This window comes from Amphiura filiformis, chromosome 4 (genome assembly GCF_039555335.1).
Source record: "Amphiura filiformis chromosome 4, Afil_fr2py, whole genome shotgun sequence".
Taxonomy (NCBI): domain Eukaryota; kingdom Metazoa; phylum Echinodermata; class Ophiuroidea; order Amphilepidida; family Amphiuridae; genus Amphiura; species Amphiura filiformis.
In genome coordinates, this window is record NC_092631.1 from 70735290 (window position 1) to 70754801 (window position 19512).

General features: G+C 37.2%; 1 long non-coding RNA gene across 1 annotated transcript; it reads right to left on the bottom strand.

Annotated features, from left to right (window-relative positions):
* Positions 1–1193: 1193 nt before the first annotated feature.
* LOC140151337 (uncharacterized) lies at positions 1194–18746 on the bottom strand. The gene is made up of 3 exons (XR_011858928.1): positions 18643–18746; positions 10371–10438; positions 1194–1916 (listed from the first exon to the last, which is right to left on the bottom strand). It is a non-coding gene; the product is annotated as an uncharacterized lncRNA (long non-coding RNA).
* Positions 18747–19512: the final 766 nt, after the last annotated feature.

Sequence of the window (19512 nt, forward strand, 5' to 3'; positions counted from 1 at the left end):
GGACAAACAAACAAAAAAAACAAAGAAAGAAGCAAACAAACAACCACCTGGATGATAACATAAGCCCCACATAGATGTGGGGCCAAAAATCGTACACATTTTGCATGCTTGAATTGAAAGTAAACATTTGTGACAGAGCATCATAAACTATCTTTACTCCACCAGTACAGGGTCCAGCCTACAAGTGAATCTTACTTACTTTGTAAAATCAAATGAATACCCCCTTAAAAATTTTGAATATCTCTTGGAGACCAAATGTGGAGTGACTAAGGGACAAAGTAGTAAGATTCTCTCTTGTTGGCTAGATCAGGGCCCAGCAGAAAAATACTGGCCGTAAGTAATTCACAAGTACCTGCAAGATGAAGTAGCTTAATATTTTGTAAAAAAATAAATCAAAAACTGGAAATAAACTTACATCTTAATATTATCTGTTCCGACTCCAATGACACCTCAGGCATAATAGCTCAGACTCCGAGTCATGTTAAAAACAAAATGTGAAAACCATGACATACCCTTTCTGAGCTGTTTTAGATGTGACTGTAAATCTTCATACGAGTCCTCAATAAAGTTGTCCTGTTAAAATCAAATTGTGTAAACCATGCCCTACCCTCTCTGAGCTGCTTTGGCTGGCAGCGGTCACCAAATATTTTGCAATCAGAGGGGAGGGGTAGTTTCAGGACCTTTGGTGATCAGAGAGTTTGTGCATGGTTTGTACCTTGGTCAACAGATTGGACTTGTGTCATATGCTCTGATGTGATTACTAAATATTTTGCGATCAGAGGGAAGGGGCAATCTTTGTGGTGATCATGGGGTTTGTGCCCTAGTCACTAGACTGGATTTATGTCATATCAAGAGGTACGATCAAGAGGTACGATTAAAAGCTACAGGCATATTCTCCTGGGTAGGATTAGGCCTCTGTTCACTGGAGGGGCACAAAAAGTAGCACTATAACTCTTTTATTGATTTTTCAAAGTAAAATGCTAATACCTATTTCAATGTATCCAAAGGGAAATTAATGAGGTGTCACTGGAGCTGGACTAGATAATAAGCTGCATTGCATCCAGAAACACCAGACTACTTCAGGCATCTGACTCCTGGTGATGTAATAGACAACAGGGAAGACCTTATAGCACCGGGTCCCATGTGTGTGATAGCTGAAAGCTAAGTCCCCATTTTTGTTAATGACGGGATGAGTCTCTTAACCCCAACCTCAATTCAGAAAGCGTAGACACAAGCAGGTATCCCACATGATGCGATTGCATCATCATGCAACAGTCATGTGGCGACGGAAAGCTTGGCTGGCCAAGCTACACCCCCGTGGCAAGGTAGGCCCGTGCACAGACATGGCACCCGAGGGGTCGGGGGTTCAAAACCGCACCCGAAAAAAACATTTTCTCTTCTTCTTTCCTTCTTCCTTCCTTCTTTCCTTCCCCCTCGCCAAAAAGCAACTGCAGTATTAGGGCTAAGTCACCATCAGTCAGATGGCTGTAGAGGTACGCTCTTTCTGCATGCAACATAGCATAATGAGTTGCAATTCTATTTCCTGTTTTTTATTGATGTTACAAATTTATGTGTGATCACACAGCAGCTGAAAGGATCATTCATCTCATTATGCTTTACTGTACCATACGATAACTGCACGTTATTGCAAAACTAACCACAGCTCTCAATATTTAAGTTGCTTTTACTTATGTTTTGTATACATTTGCTATGGAGCAAGCTGATCTACTGCAATGCATGATGGGATAGTCCCCTCAGCTGCTGTGGTTTGATCTACTGGATGAATAATCTACACTAAAAGATACTGATGGCTCCTCTGTTTCTTTGGCTTCTTGCTTACTTATACTTCATACAATACTACCTGGTACTGGTTAAGGTTACTAGAAGATCCGGCAATGAATCTTTAGGATATCGTCCTGTAAAATTAAACATTAAAACAAAGGCATTATGAAAATATGGTTCATAAGCTGATCATAGATATTTTGACATTGTGTGCATAATGTTTATCACACTAGTGGTTCAAAGAAACAATATCTCATCAGGACTAACATTTCATTGGGGTGATGAGAAAAATTGTAATACCAAAATCTGGCATGGAGGTGGGGAAGAGGCTGAACCCTCTGGGCCCCTGGACTTTGTCCACCCTGTCCACCTGCTTGCTTACACCACCACATAGTAGACAAGCTTTACAGCTCCACACCATTGCATTGTAGACTAGCTATAACAGCCCCAGCTTGCAATGCTGGAGTTTATTGACAAGATATGATTGACATGATTAGTTAGATCTTATTGAGTACTACTACAGTCAGTCTACTCTGAAGTACAAAGTACCGACACGGACGCACACATTGTGCCGACTTTGAAGGCACGCAAACCTCCAGCAGGGACGCAGCACTACGCATTGTTAACACGCTGTCACTTTGTACTTCAGAGTGGATAAACTGTATTAACTTCAAAATGTGACATTCAAGTACTTCCTCTTCCTGGAAAATGTGAGGAAATGGTGCATAGTGTGCAGGCAGCACATGCTTTAGAAAACACATTTGTGCTATTTGTTTTCTAGTCAGAAACAAGTATCCGAGTATTTATACTTTTAGTACTGGGCCTGAGCACAGATGAAGACATCAGCATCGCTGGATTGATATATTTTTGTTGACTTGGGACTTTTGCCATGTTAAAGGACAGCATTTAGGACCATCTGACACTTTACTTGGAATACTACGTTATAACTCAGGCTTTAGAAAGGGTGCCCTTTGAAATTCTGAAAATTGGGAAAAGCCTGGCCTGGGGTCCTGGGATGTATTACATCCCATTGTTTCAACCTTATACTACCCGGGTTGCGGTATGGAGGTTACAAAATGTTACACATCCCTCCCTACCCCTGGACTGCACCAACTGGTTAATCCTTATAATCCTAGCTTACAATCTCCACCAGTGCCTCACATTTCCTGGGATAAGGGAAGTACTTCAATAGTGTATAATATAAACAAGGAAGTACTAGAAATCTGATGATTAACATGGTGTGAGTGAGCAAGTCCACATCAGTGGCAGACCAACCATGGGTCAGGAGGGGAGCCCACCAGCTCAATATTATACCAGCGCAAAATTGAACAAAATTTGTGTTGGGCATCTTCCCTTTAGCCTGATATCATCATTCGCCACCGTTATCATCATTTTGGCTCACTTGCTAATTTGATTTTGCTTCAGTAGCAGGTCAGTAGGAGAATTTGCAATTTTGCTCCCTACCCTGGAAATTTTATCAAGTACTATTAATAGTAGTGGACTATTGGTCCTTATCAAGAAACCTGCATGTTTTACATACTTAATACATCAGCAAAAACATTTACACAAATTACAATCAGCCATGTTCCCTTGCACCTTACTGGAAGTTGTTTGGCCTGGGTTTGCTAGGTCATTGTAACCATGGTAACAGCCATTCAACATTATAAAGCCAAATGTATACAAACTAATGATAGGGGGCAGTATACAAAAACAGGTGATATGGCGTGACCAATATCACATCATGGCAAGAATGCGCAATAAGCTCTTTTTCTAGGAAATGTTGGGAAAGTAATTTATAGTATTTTAGTGAATGAGAATACCAAGAAAATCAAACAGGTGAAACCAGTTTGTTTTGGTTGAAATTGGAACAAAGCCAAGAAACTTTGTGCTGTTAATATTGACTTGCCAATGTTTTGAAGAACAATGTAACCCCAGTGTCAAGTTCTCAAGATACTACACAGCAATCTAGTTTGAACACACATCGTGCCATATAGACTTTCCCAATCGCGAGGAAAATCTGCCAATAGGGGTACTGAAATACCGATCCTTCACTGAACTGTCCAAACAGTCACCTACATCAGTAGAAATTTCAATTGAACGAACACAGTTTGACATAGCGTAACGATTTTTGCGTACACTGCACGATGTACGCCAGCATGTACTACTGAGTGTGCGTAACGCGAAGGTGAATCCACCCACAGGCCCGCACGCAGGATTTTTTTTGGGGGGTGCTGATTTTGAAAAAGTGGACTTTTTTTCAAGGGGGGGGCGATTTTGTGAAAAGTGGACTTTCTTCCCAAATTTGGACCTTTTTGACCAAAAAGCTTAAAAACCTGATTTTTTTGTTTCGCCACGCTCACAAATTCTGAAATTTTGGGACTTTTTGTATACTTTTGCAAATTTGGGGAGGTGCGGTCGCACCCCCCGCACCCCCCCTGCGTACGGGCCTGTCCACCCATGCCAAAGCACTCGTGATTGGTTAGTATTGTATCCAAGGTGTTGTGTTCGCGTTACAGTTTGAAATACGCGATGTATGACGTGTACAGATGTTGAAAGCTGTGGTCATCCAATTGCTACTGTAATTTGGGGGGAGACATGTGAGATTTTTCTGTATGCCAATCCTGGAGTTCACCAATTGATATCAACCCAGCACAACCCATTCTGAGCAATTTGACACGATCCCACTTGACTGGACCTACATATTTTTGGCACATCAGCCCAGACACTCCCAGCCAAGTTGTGTGCTAGTAATATTATCCTGACTGGTGTTACCCTATTTCCCCCCATCCTGATACCGATCATATATGGTAACCTTAAAACTATAAAATTGTCTGCTGCATGCCAACATCCATTGCCAACCATGCCCTAATAACAGATGATGAAATATCAAACCCCTTTACAAAATTAAGTTAAAGTACTTTGCCTTGTGAATAGCAATATTAAATAAAATCATTAAAGTGAAGTCCATGTTTGTATTCAAGCATTTGGGGGGGGAAGGTCCACATTTTGTAAATTCTGTACCCCTCCAAAAAAATAAAAATCCTGTGTATGGGTCTGATCTTGTTAATTGCATTGTGCTGAAATTGCTTAAGTCACTCTTGCGCCATTCAGAAGAAGGAAACTCTAAACACAGTCCTATGTGATCGCTACTGCATCACAGGTGTCCATAAACGGAAGTATGTACTTTCATGCTGTTTGATACAATTAACTCAATCCTGGAACATGACATTTTCAATTCAACATGAAATGTTCACACACTAAAGCATAAAGATCTTCCCAGGGCAGCTAGGGATCTGTCAAGGATTGCCACCATAATCCAAACATGTCAAATGTGTACAAAAGGGGCATCGCTCCATTGGGGGGGGGGGGGGTCACTCCCATTGTGGCTTGTACATCATCCGCGATAATAAAAACGCGTAAAAAGGGTAGTTTTTCGTGGGTAGACACGATACGCGCGTACCGTGTTTAGGGTTTAGGGTGTCAGAAACATGAAAAATTGTAAAAAAGGGTAGCAACATTGCAATTGCTAATACGTGGAAATGAAATTTAGGGTATGAAATTTGATGCAAGAAATAAAATCCCTGTTTATGGTGGAAAACCGGTGCGTGTTACCTGTTTAGGGTATCATTTTAGCCAAGGGTTAAATCCTTGTTTAGGGTGCTTTTCAAAAGTTGATTATCGCAGATGGTGTACAGGCCACAATGGGAGCGACCCCCCGGGCTCCATTCTCATTTTGATTATGACTCCAAAATAGCATAAAACTGCAGAGAATCCCACAAAAAATGCAATAATTGTTTAGGAACTTTTAGCCTAAAGGAAGGAAGTCCTAGACTTCACTTTCACTTACACATCACAAAGTTTACACCAATGGCACACATCAAAATGGCACACAAAAAGGTTGCCAACCCTGATTTACAGTGTATTTATGCAAAAAAAAGTTGTCATACACCTGCAAGTTCCATCATGGTTACTTCTAGCAGTGGTGGGTGGTACCATGATGGGTGGGGGGAAGTGGCCCCCAGTGGTTTTTAACAATAAATCGCTTAGAATCCCACAAAAAATGCAAAATTGTAGGCAATTTTGCCTGGGGAAGTCATAGCCTTCACTCTTTAGCCACTTTAAAGTTTACACTGATGGCACACATCACTACAATAACAACTGCCCTAAAAAGGTTTGCTGACCCTGATTTACAGTGATATGTCAAAAAAATTGGCACGCATATTTCTTTTTACCATTAGGGATGCACCACTGGATATTATTGGGGGGGCTAGGGAGTTAGGGTAAGGCAGACTTTTTTTTCGCTGCATTTGGGGGCTATGTTTTTTTTACTCATCAGCGAGGCAATTTTTTTTCCATCTCACTAGTGGGCATATTTCCAACCAATAATATCTAAAATGGTGCGACCCTTACTGAGTAGATGGTTGCTCCTAGAAGTGGTGGGTGGTGGTAGGGGCACCATGGTGGGGGGAGGGGAGGGGGGTCCAATGATTTTAAACAATGATATTTACTCTAAAACGCTAATTTTAAAAACACCAACAATTTTCTTATCAACACAAAGTGCATAAATAACCTTACTGGACCTAAAATAATACATGAAAATACCAAAATATACAATATATAATCTTAAGGGATCTAAAATGAGCGTTTATTGCGTTTCGACAGTATTTTTTATGGGACATGAGAGCACCTCAGACCTATCAATTGCATTCTGAATCTGAAGCATGTCTTTCTGATATCAAATAATTTTCATTTTTGAAAATCACAATATAATACAAATTTTATGACAAATTATAAAAATTTGATATTTTTCAAATTTTTGATATATAACAGTCCTCGAAGTAAATTATATAAATCTAATGATATATTTTAAAGTGTATGTAGCAGCAGGGAGGAAAAGCCCGACGGTCAATTGAAAATTTTGACCTTTCATATTGAAGATATGGATTTTTTCCCAAAAAGACCTATATTTTTTGGGTGTTTTTGGAAAAAAAATCCATATCTTCAATACGAAAGGTCAAATTTTCAATTGATCGTCGGCTTTTCATCCCACCTACATACACTTTAAGTATAAATCATCAGATTTATAAAGTTTACTGAAAGTACTGTTAAATATCAAAATATCAATTTTAATGATTTGCCATAAAATGTGTATTAAATTGCTAATTTCAAAAAATCAAAATTATTTGATATCAGAATGACATTCTTCGTATTCAGAATGCGATTCGATATGTCTGATGTGCTCTAATGTCCCAAAATAAATACTGTCCAAATGTTCATACCCCAGCCCTTAAATGTGACAAGATTCCCTTAAAGTAGAAAATGAAGTCAAATTCCCCACTCATATTTCGTTTTTAGGCCAGCAACAACTCATTTTTCAACCAATTTTTTTAAAGGTGTCAAAATGCCGTTAACATGGCAACAAGGGATTTTCGAATTTTTGCTTCAAATAAGACCCTTCCCTAAGCTATCTGATAATACTGATACATGTATATCAACATTTTTATGGCCTATCAGTCACTAATATTATCATTTTAGAATTCCACTAAAAAAGCAGCATTTTTATCTGTGAAAGTCAGCCTTGACTCTAAAATAATCACGCCACTTCAAAAAGTTTGCCGACCCTGATTTACAGTGTTATGTCAAAACAATTGTCATGCATCTTGAATTCTTTATATCACTATTGCTTTATATGCTTACTCCTAGAGTGGCCATGGGGAATGTCACCTCAAACAGATGATGGTGGATGCGATATCGCCATTTTTGACTCGCTATTGGATTAACACATAATCATGAAATCTTCACAAACAATTCTAAATTTGTTATGTGGTGTCCAAGTAAAATTATGTTATTCTAAAACCGTTGGGGTACGACGAAGTACCCCACTGTAAGTATGTTAGTTTTCCATTTGTAAATGCTAACCGTATATTTTGAATGGGGCTCTCAGCCCTGTATCTTCGTCAGCCTCGTACGTCACGTGTCGCGTGACCTATACCGCCTGACCTCAAATTTAGGGTTTGCCACATTGCTGCCTCCAGTCAAAACAACACAAAATCACCAAGAATCGGTTGATCCTTCATGTAATTATTTCGTGTAAGCTAATCCTAATCCTAACCCTAAACTAACCCTAACCCTAATTTCGTGTAAAATTACATGAAGGAATAACTCAAGAATCGCCCAAAAATGCATGAATTGAACCCAGGACTTCATGCATGAAAAAAAGAGTATCCTAACCATTAGATCACACTCTTCCAGGAGAGAAAACAGTTATGATAAGCCCCGTGATAAGCACAGAGGGAAAAGCACTAAAGGCCCCCTACCCCAGATCAAAACCAAGAGATATATTGTACTCTGGCGTTTACGGTGACATTGAATTGGGTCAATTTACATTATCTGTTTTAACATTCATGATGATGTTTGACAGCACAAATAAGAAAGTATGACATGGGAAAACCTAGTGAAAACAACAAATTATACCAAGATCCAACAAAATCCACCAAAATCAATGAGAAAACATAGCAAAGTGACAGCTGGTAATGCAATCCTGTGCCATCTGCTAAAATATGATAACATACAATAGCCTCAAACATGATATCATATCCAACATTCATGCTGACATGGGAACATCACAAACAATGTTGGCACTAGTAAACCTACGCAGTACACCCAGGTATGCTAAATGATTGCAGAGAGCTGTGTGTATGCCCACTCAATTGGTAGTCTTTGTAATAGTCTAGTAGAGTTTTGTGTGCCTACTCAATTGGTAGTCTTTGAAACAGTCTAGTATCTTTGAAACCACCTGTTTATTTAAAAAGCAGTCTGTTTGTCAAAATAACTTTTCTCTTCATCTTCTTTCTTTTCTTCCTCTCTGCCAAAAAGCATGAAAGGGAGTTTACAGTCCATATATCTACCTCGAGTCACCGGCACTAGCTTTGAAGTTCAGCCAGTTCGGCGTTAGCTTAGCGTTACTTGGTGCGTGTACATACTTTTACGTACGCGATCAACGTGCTGCATATGTACACGCAGGAAACCATGCTAAGCCAACGCAGCACACGCTGTAGTGCCGGTGACTCAAGGTAGATATATAGACTATAGGGTTAATTAATGCCAACTTTCCTTGAAGCATAATGGACATTGGAATCTATGTCACAAAAAGCAAATCGCGGGTGTCTGCGCAATATTTTGTGTTTGTGCATTCTACGCTCACATATCCTGCTACTTTGCTTTAGATATCTTGGACCATGTGACTTTCTGCTTTCAAAGGGAGAAAATATCGAGTTACCGGAAATTATTCATTATCAGCTGAAAGAACACATATTTTGAGTACTAATTGTGTAAATAATCCAATTTCTTAGGTTCAGCCCACTGAATCAAATTATGTCAAATTTGGTTCCCATGTTATTAGATCATATCACATTATTTCATACCCTGGATACTTACTCATATTAATGTGTAATGCAACACAATAGTTTCAAATGAAATGCAAGATCACAAGTTTAAAGTGATTTTGAGTATCAACAGTGAGCCACTATGTTCTTCCTAACAGAAACATTGGAAGCAACATGTCCTGCTATGGACCACAATGGCCTCATCCCAATGGCGTAGTTCAATAACCTCAATTAAACAATAATAGTGCACAATTTGACCTCAAGTTTCAGAATATGAGTTTTTGTATCCAAATTTTCAAAGATCATTCAATGAATGTGCAAATGTATTGGGGTTAAAGAACTGTGCCTTGATAGATGAGCATGTTGTGGATCCTAGTGATGTCCTGCTATGAAACATTAACCTTACACTCCATGAATTCAGTAAACATACTCAAGCAATAATATTATTACATTTAAGCAATGATGATATCGCCAGCTGAGACTAGACACAAATATTATTAAGAGTATCATTTTATGACATCACTGAACTTTATCAACCTTGCCCCACAATTGTGAATTCTAGTACTATCTGCTTTTTGACAGTGAATTGGCATAAGCCTGGTGGGAATCGTATGATTTTTATTATGCAATTTGTAGTTAGCAAATGTTTTTATCATTCAGTCCATATCTGTGATTCAGTGCAGAATCAATTTCAGGGAATGTATCAATAAAAATGTGATTTGGGTGTAATAAGTTCGGTTTATCTCAAGATACATGGTATAGATCCAATAGGCTCATAACTTGGATTTTAATGAAGCCTACTTAAAAGGGCATTTCGTGATCCACAGCCTCATCCCCCCACTTTTCTCAAAAAAAGTTGAGATTTTGATACCACTGGTTAGTGGTTACGTCTGGTTACATAATGTTCATGTACCAAAAATTTCTTGCAGATTAATTCGTTCAGCAAAAATATTGCCAAATTTGAATTTCGTTCTGGTATACCAGAATGAAATTTAATACAACAGTGGCATATGGAGCAGTGTAATACACATTATCATAAATAACTCACAAACACAAAATTGGAATCAACTGAAATTTTGGGAATAAGCTTTTTTCGTGGATATCTACTTAAAAAAATTCATAAAAAGAGGATGCTAGGATCACGAAATCCTCCTTTAAGCTCCTAATTGATCACATTTTGTTGTATACATGTAGCTATCATACCTGGAAATGGAGACTCCTGTTCATGAAAGCAATCTATCGCCATGCAGCATTCTTTGTCAGATGACATCCTGAAACAAAAAATAATAGGTGTCATTTAAAGGAAGGTGACCTGATATATTTGGAAAATCAAATTCTTTAAAAACTTATGTATAACATAAACTGTTGTCCCTTTCAAGCATTCATGCAAAAAGATCATGTAAATGTTCATTGTAAATGCGACTAATTCTTCATGGAATTACTGACATTTAATAGAGCATAAAACTGGTAGTCTACAGTGTTTTTATTAATGATACTCATCATGATCATGTAATAAATTGATATCACATAAGAGATCATATTTTTCTCATTAACATACTGAAATTAGGAGTTCCAAATCGGTGTATTTCCGAAGCTATCATCAAAAAACTGCTGATTTAGTAAAAAATGTGGTACACCATATTTGAGACTAATTTGGCAGTTTTTGATGATTTCTTCGGAAATATACCGATTTGGAATGCCTAATTTCAATATGTTAATGAGAAAAATATGAGCTTTCACCTGATACCAAAATCTGCATTTTGATAGGGTAAAGTTGGGGATGAGGTTGTCAATCAGGTCACCCACCTTTAATTTTGAAACCACAGTAAATGAATTTTTCTTTGCCTATTCACCCTGGGATATACACCAGAAAAATACTCCCTGGGGACAAACCAGCAAACAGGGGAAATCCCTCCCCAGGCCTTTTTTTTATAGCAGTCAGATGAAATTTTACAAATGTGACTGCAAACAGATGTGTATTCAATTTTACAGGTCAGCTGTAGATATATTAGTAGGGATGCCCACTCTCAATACAGTTTCCACTAGAACGATTTTCATTTACTGTGTGCGTGCACTCACACACGTATTGTCTATGGAGAAACTGATCGATACAAGAAATCCCAGGCATGTTAAATGGCGTACATACTTGTTTTGATCCAAATGTAGGCCTATATCAGGGTGTTTCAAGAAATTCCTGATTCCACCAGAAAACATTCACCAAACTTTTTCCTGTTTGGTCAGTAAATAGAAAGGACCTTCCTGCATGAAGAGATCAACTTTTTTAATGAAAAATTTAATGAGATGAGAACTACAACAGGTTGAAGTGACACCATTCCGTGCATCAGGTGTTCAAACGCAATTATCTCCGAATTTGGAGTGAATCAGACAAGCAAACTTACATACTCATAAAATTTAACTATTTATGAAGACAAAATGTGTAGGATGTTAAGAAATTTAAGAATGTTTACGCCTACCGCGGCCCATCTCAAATCATGCACTTCCCCGTGCACTTCTCACTACCATGTCCATTTCATAGGGAGTATAAAAACCGGGGACCATCATGGCTTCCATGCACACAGTGTATTGCTCAATGTAGTAAAGATAACCTTTGAGTTGGAGCAAATTTCTCAAAATTGGTAGTGATTAATGTTACCAAACTTATGCCATGATGAAATATAATAATTTTTGAAGATAAAATGTGCTGACTTTAAAAGATTGAACAATGTTTAAGACTACCGCTTTTCATTTGAAATAATGCACTTATTGTTCATCTCCTCTATGGAGATATTTTCCATGGCGGCCATCTATGATCATGCTTGAGGTTTCAACAAACAAACCATGGGTTTTGAGGTCTTATAGTTTTTGTTGTATGTCAACAAAATCGATTAAATTTTCAGGATGATCTTATTTTCATGTTGTTATAAGCAAATATAATGTTCCAGATAAGATAGTTAATAAATACATTAAGAAAAAGTACCTTAAAGTTGCACTTTCTGTTAGTATTCCTTTTGGACTTTAACTTTTTAACATGTTCTAGCAGCCCTATATAAAACCGTGACACTCGAAAAGGCCATATCTCTGGAATGAAACGTCCGATTAAGATTATTTAAACGCCAAAATGTTTCTTTCATCAATTCCCATCCAATAAGTTAGGTCTGAATCAATTTAAAAGTACTTCAATTTTTAGTGGACATGCCTAATATTAGAAAGTTACAATACTGTAAACAGTTTTCCATAACTCATAACACTATTATAACCTCAGTTTAATAGGGAAAAAGGGCAGGAGAGGACACCAAATTTGTATTTTTTTTATACTTTCACTGGGATCACTGAATGAGCCTTTGAATCTTGAATACACACGTACCCCAGGTCCGTATGTGGGGGGGCATATAGGGGTGTGACCACATCCCCGAAAAGTATATTTTCTATGGTAAAATTAAAGGGCATGTGCATTGATTTTTGTTATTTGTACATCAACAAAATTATCAGTAATTAACCTCATTAATAAACATCATAAATCCATTGTTGTAATAGAAGTATTTTGTTAGGGGTGGTGCAATAATTATGTGTACCCCCGGGGTGGTGAATTATAGGGGGGCAAAGATTTTTTGGCAGGCCAAAAGGGGGCAAGCATTTTTGGCAGGTCAAAAGGGGGGTCAAGTGATTTTTGGCAGGTCGAAAGGGGGGGCAAGCAATTTTTGGCACAGATATTTTGGGCACCGTTTCTATATTACGCCCTAAAAGCTCTAGGAAAACATTAGGAACATGTTCAAATATGCAAAATTTCCTGCTCGCTGCGCTCGCATTATATCATAAGACAATTTAAGGTTTTAAATTCAGGTTCCAAAAAATCTTGCATGTTTAAGGGGGGCAAAGATTTTTGGCATGGCCAAAGAGGGGGGGCAAGCAATTTTGGCAGACCAATTTGAGAATTCACCACCCCGGGGGTACACATAATTATTGCACCACCACTTATTAATACATTGTTATGCAGGCATTTTGTTATTTAAACACTTATATTTCCTTTCCCAGCATAGAGGACTATGTTAACCCCAACTCCATAAAATCTTACAAAGTAAAACCATTGTGCATGCATTCTTTCCTTTCCAATAGCCAAAAACCACCTTCAGCATTAGGGTTAAGGAATCTGGAAGGAGCGTTTTGAACGTTTTGACAGTATTTTTTGTGGGACATGAGAGCAAATCAGACATATCGAATTGCATTCTGAATACGAAGAATGTCTTTCTGATATCAAATAATTTTCATTTTTGAAATTCACGATATAATACAAATTTTATGACAAATTATTAAAATTTGATATTTTTCACATTTTGATATAATACAGTACTAAAGTAAATTTTATCTAATGATATATTCTTAAAGTGAATGTAGCTGGGAGGAAAAGCAGACGATCAATTGAAAATTTTGACCTGTCGTATTGAAGATATGGATTTTTTCCCAAAAAGACCTAATTTTTTTGGTGTTTTGAGAAAAAATCCATATCTTCAATATGAAAGGTCATCAAAATTTTCAATTGATCGTCGACTTTTCATCCCACCTACATACACTTTAAGTATAAATCATCAGATTTATAAAGTTTACTTTGAGTACTGTTAAATAACAAAAATATCAATTTTTAATCATTTGCCATAAAATGTGTATTACATTGCGAATTTCAAAAAATCAAAATTATTTGATATCAGAAGGACATTCTTCGTATTCAGAATGCAATTCGATGTCTGATGTGCTCTAATGTTCCACAATATTAATACTGTCCAAACGTTCATACCCCATCCCTTAAGGTATTAAAAAAATTATTAAAATCAAGAGTAAAATAAAAAACCTATCATGGCTCAAAATTGCTCACCTGCAATTAAATTGACCAAGGCAGTGCTTCATAGATACGCACGCATGACACACAGTAATACGCAAACACAAATTTGGGTCTGTAGGCCTATGCACAAAAATCAATGAACCTAACACTTATCAAAGATCCGCTGCCATTGGTTCATTGCCTCATATAGGGCCTACTAGTATTAATACCGTTTCTGACATTTTTTCAAACATGTTTTTTTTTGCATATAGGGGCCTAATGTTTACACATCCAGCTTACAACTTAGTAATGAAATCAGCCAAATTTGTTATGTTAGTCAGGTCAAAAGAGCAATATTTTGACATAATGTCAGCTAGACAATAGACATTAAATCCCCCATAGAACTCATATGTTCAATGGCTAAAATAGCCAGTTGCCTTTCTTTCACTTTACTTTCCTGACAGCTATTATAAATATTCAGTAAATAGATTCATCAGGTTTGTTGATATACATTATGATAGGCCATGATAGGTGAAACCGTCAAAAGTGAGTCAAATTTTTGGTTTTGTTCAAATGAAATCATTTATAATATTATAAACATTATTTCAGCATTTTGAGTCAAGAATAACAAAAATATGGCTACTATGGCCCATTATGATATTGACAGAAAAAAGAATAAAGAACATCACAGAACAGACCTTAGAAAGTAAAATTTGATGGAAATGGTACATTGTGGCTTTAACATACACATCTGTGGCACAGTTACCCTGTCCAAGTTAAGTGGTGGTTCAAATCTAAATACTCCGGTTATAACCAGTTCTAGCTATAAAGCCCTCAAAATATAAGTATTTGTGTGTCCAAACTAACATTAGGCTAGAGTCTGAAGTTTACCAATTTCTAAAATCCATTTTCCGTGATGTCCGTGTTGTAAAATTTGCAAATCCATGTTTTATGAATAAAGCTTAAAATGTATAAACAAATGATTATGAATGATAATGTCACAATAAAGTGTTCAATATCGCGATCAATATGCTCTGATTGGAATATTCTCACGAGAATAGGCCAACTGTTACGATGTTTGGATGGATATAGGTTCATGCATTTGTAATATACCTTTATTTCGGTATTATTAAACAGTATTTTTTTTATCATAGATATTGACACACACAACTCAAGATTGTTTTTAACATTTATTTCTCTTTATCTTTTAACAATTTTTGCCACGTCATACAAAAATGTCATTTTCTGTGTTGTACCTCCGATTCCGTGATTTTTTTCCATTAGGCAAAACAAAATGTTGTTATTGGCCGAACAAAAAATAGGGTAGGTAATGTGTTTACAACTTTCGCAACCAGTTAATTGTTTGATTTCAGAAGGACATTCCTCATTTTAAAAATGCAATTCAATATGTCTGATGTGCTCTCAGATCCCACAAAAAATATGTGAAAATGTCACTATCTGAGCCCTTAAATGAGCCTCCGAGTGTAAAATGTAAGTGTAATAGAGGCCTCACATCACACACAACTTAATGAATCCTGTCATTCAGGTTAATCCTTTGTGACATATTCAGAATGACTTTACCACTGCATTTTCCACGCAATAACATGGACAATGTGACTCGCATGGGGTCGGCCATTTTTATGTTTAATTATGTACTTTGACAGCAATTTGTCTATTTTTAGCAGGGCAAAAAAAAGTCCTGATATTGAAGTGTACCAAAAGCACACATTTCTGTTGAGTAAATACTTACTTAGTATTCCAAAGTTACATGCATTATTTGTGTTCATTATTTTTCAATAGAGGGCAGCATAACACATTGTATGGTTTCAACCAAAGATTTATTAGTATAGCTACAATCAACGAAATTAATAGTTGGCACACCTAGACTTCTCCGTAGTCCACTTGCCTATTTTGCATACAATTACATTTAAGCATAAAACGCTGCTTTGTATTAATTTGTGTGCAATTGATAGATTTTCACATCTGATATTTTCAGTCACCATACTCCCTCTGTTTGTTAGCTTCCCAAGTGGACTACTTACTTTGGGTTGCGGTTAAGATTCTTAACACGGGACTCTATGGGGAGTTAGGCCAATTTCTGGTCTAACTAAAATTGGCCATGATGTAATGCATCTTTAAATGGATCTAGCTTGTGATTGGTCGCCCAGATCTCGCTATTGTTTAAATCCTCTGGGCACATGCCATTACCATTAACTACATCGTACACAACGATCTATGGAATTTGCGGCACGTTTGTGGTGGCGTGAAAGTTAAACTCTCAGTGGTGCATGGATGTACATTTAGCGCGTCTTGCACTATCATGCTTTAATAGTACTTGTGGTTAAATTGGATTGATAAACAAGTATGGTTCTGCTTAAAATCCAATGAACATAGTCAGATTTTTTACTCGGGCTTTCGCGATCAATAAACTGGCAGATTCCAAAATCAGAATTGTTTAGTATTGAAATGAGCCATTATAATTATGCAAGATATGTTGAATTCAATAACTTTTATTGTCACTAATCATCTAATTAGACTGGAGAGCCCATAGAGGGTATGCAATACGACGTCACACATGACAGAGTTATCCTCATTTAAATAAAATTCTGTCCTCCATAAGGTGCCACGGGCCAAATCGCATGATAATACATTAACACAGGTGATAGGTATGAATGGATATGGAATCGATCTAGAGACCTGTCCCTCTGTCATCTTAAGCTATTTTAGAACTGTCCTCCAACATGGCTGCCATCTCAATTGTTATATCGTTCCGGTTGGTTTATTGCATACACTCTATTGGAAAAAGTGCTTTCATCAACATTGAATTAATTTCCTTGATTGTAGATGTCAACTACTGTACATGTTCACATAACCTTTTTCAACTCATTTACATAATTTATACCAGGATTGTATTCTAATTAATTATTAATACCCCTACGTTGTTTACATACTGACGTCATTAGAGCTGGTCACGGCATATCACCATCAGTGCAATTTTATTCAAAAACAAAGATTTTGGTATCAAAAGAATGATCATATTTTAAGTACAGGGTGCTATTGGGTGATTTTGGAGTTTGCTTCTAGTTTTCCTACATTAGTGGAACCAATGTTTTTGGCATCCTTACACCTTAGAGAATAATACTAGAATTGGTTTTATTTTTTTTATATACCTCATCTAAAGATTCCCGCCATCTGATTGGTTAAAAGCGCGGGCATAGACTATGCCCGCAAAAGTAACTATTCCCCGGGCATAGTTCTGCGTGTGCTTTTTTCCCCAGCGTAAAATGATATTACGCACACGTTAATGTTTTCGCGCGCTATAATTACGCGAAAATCGCAGATTGTAATCTGTGCCGCTCAAATTGAAACTCTTACTGTAACCACTCGGGTATAAGCTCACCCCCCTAGATGGGCAATTTCACTTTAAAAATTGGGGTGGGCTTATAACTGGGGAGGGGCTAGTAGTTGAATTTTAAAATAAGAACTATCTTCCTCATTTGTATATGCCAAACATACCAGTAATTTCTATCTTCTATGTCAATTTTTTAATTGTAAGTATGAACTTTTATTTTTTCACTGATATTTTTTAAATATTTATTCTTAAATGTGAAAGAAAAGCATTGGTATGATTTAAGAATTTAGTCAAAATTACTACTGGGCTTATACCCAGTAGTAATTTCTTTTCCCAAAATCGATGCTTTTAACCAAACAGATGACAAGAATCTTAAGATTCGGTATATAAAACAAATATTGACTGCTTTTATTCTGGGCATGGTTAAAATTATAGGCCTGCGGTGATCTCAAAACCATGACTATGCCCCTCGGCTACCCCTCTGGCAGTCATGGTTATGAGATCACCTTGTGATCACCATTTGTATACTATGCCCCCTATTATACTTCCCACAAGGAGTTGAAGGTCATAATGGGACCAAAAGTTAATATCTGTTCTATCATGATGTAATATACCTCAAATATCCTTTCATTGCTAGGAATGAAAAAGTCAATTGTCATATTGCACTATTGCTTACTCCCTATTCCAGAAAAATGCAGCACTAATTTTTTGGGATTAAGTTGGATCAAGTTCTGCCAAATGAAATATAGCTCAGTCCTAATCATTCATTTAGTACTAACTGGAGATAAAAGAAAAAGAAAAAGAAAAAAAGCCAAAAACATGCATTTTCTGACAAATGAATTTCAAAAATCAAAGACTTGGAACAAGTCTAAGCATTCAAAATATTGAGTTTTTTGTGTTACTTTAATTAAATGATTGGTTATCAGAATGAAACATGTCTTTTCCAAAAATTAAACTGCACAAACTGAAATTAGTCTTGGTACAAGTCTTTGGGCTTGATTGTCACAGCATGTGAAAAACACCCTAAAAATGCATGTTTTTGGCCCTTATTTCCAAAAATTGACCAAAAATTAAAATTTGACTTTTATTGCCAGTTAGGACTAACTAAAGGATTAGGATTTAGCTATGATTCATTTGGCAAAACAGGATAATATTTTTTTAAATCCCTGAAATAAATTCTGCTTCCAACGCATTTTACAGATATGTAATACAATAGCCCGTTTTTGAAAATTGGCCATTATTTAAAGGGGGTAATTACTTTTTTTGAGATGTTTATGACAGCTTAACACAGTACCAAACAGTGTGCTTACCTTACTTGAGCCATGCCAATAGAGTGCCTAGTGTGAGCATCTCTCATGATATGACAACCTAACACAGTACCAAACAGTGTGCTTACCTTACTTGAGCCATGCCAATAGAGTGCCTAGTGTGAGCATCTCTCATGATATGACAACCCAACACAGTACCAAACAGTGTGCTTACCTTACTTGAGCCATGCCAATAGAGTGCCTAGTGTAAGCATCTCTCATGATATGACAGCCTAACACAGTACCAAACAGTGTGCTTACCTTACTTGAGCCATGCCAATAGAGTGCCTAGTGTGAGCATCTCTCATGATATGACAGCCTAACACAGTACCAAACAGTGTGCTTACCTTACTTGAGCCATGCCAATAGAGTGCCTAGTGTAAGCATCTCTCATGATATGACAGCCTAACACAGTACCAAACAGTGTGCTTACCTTACTTGAGCCATGCCAATAGAGTGCCTAGTGTAAGCATCTCTCATGATATGACAGCCTAACACAGTACCAAACAGTGTGCTTACCTTACTTGAGCCATGCCAATAGAGTGCCTAGTGTGAGCATCTCTCATGATATGACAGCCTAACACAGTACCAAACAGTGTGCTTACCTTACTTGAGCCATGCCAATAGAGTGCCTAGTGTGAGCATCTCTCATGATATGACAACCTAACACAGTACCAAACAGTGTGCTTACCTTACTTGAGCCATGCCAATAGAGTGCCTAGTGTGAGCATCTCTCATGATATGACAGCCTAACACAGTACCAAACAGTGTGCTTACCTTACTTGAGCCATGCCAATAGAGTGCCTAGTATGAGCATCTCTCATGATATGACAACCTAACACAGTACCAAACAGTGTGCTTACCTTACTTGAG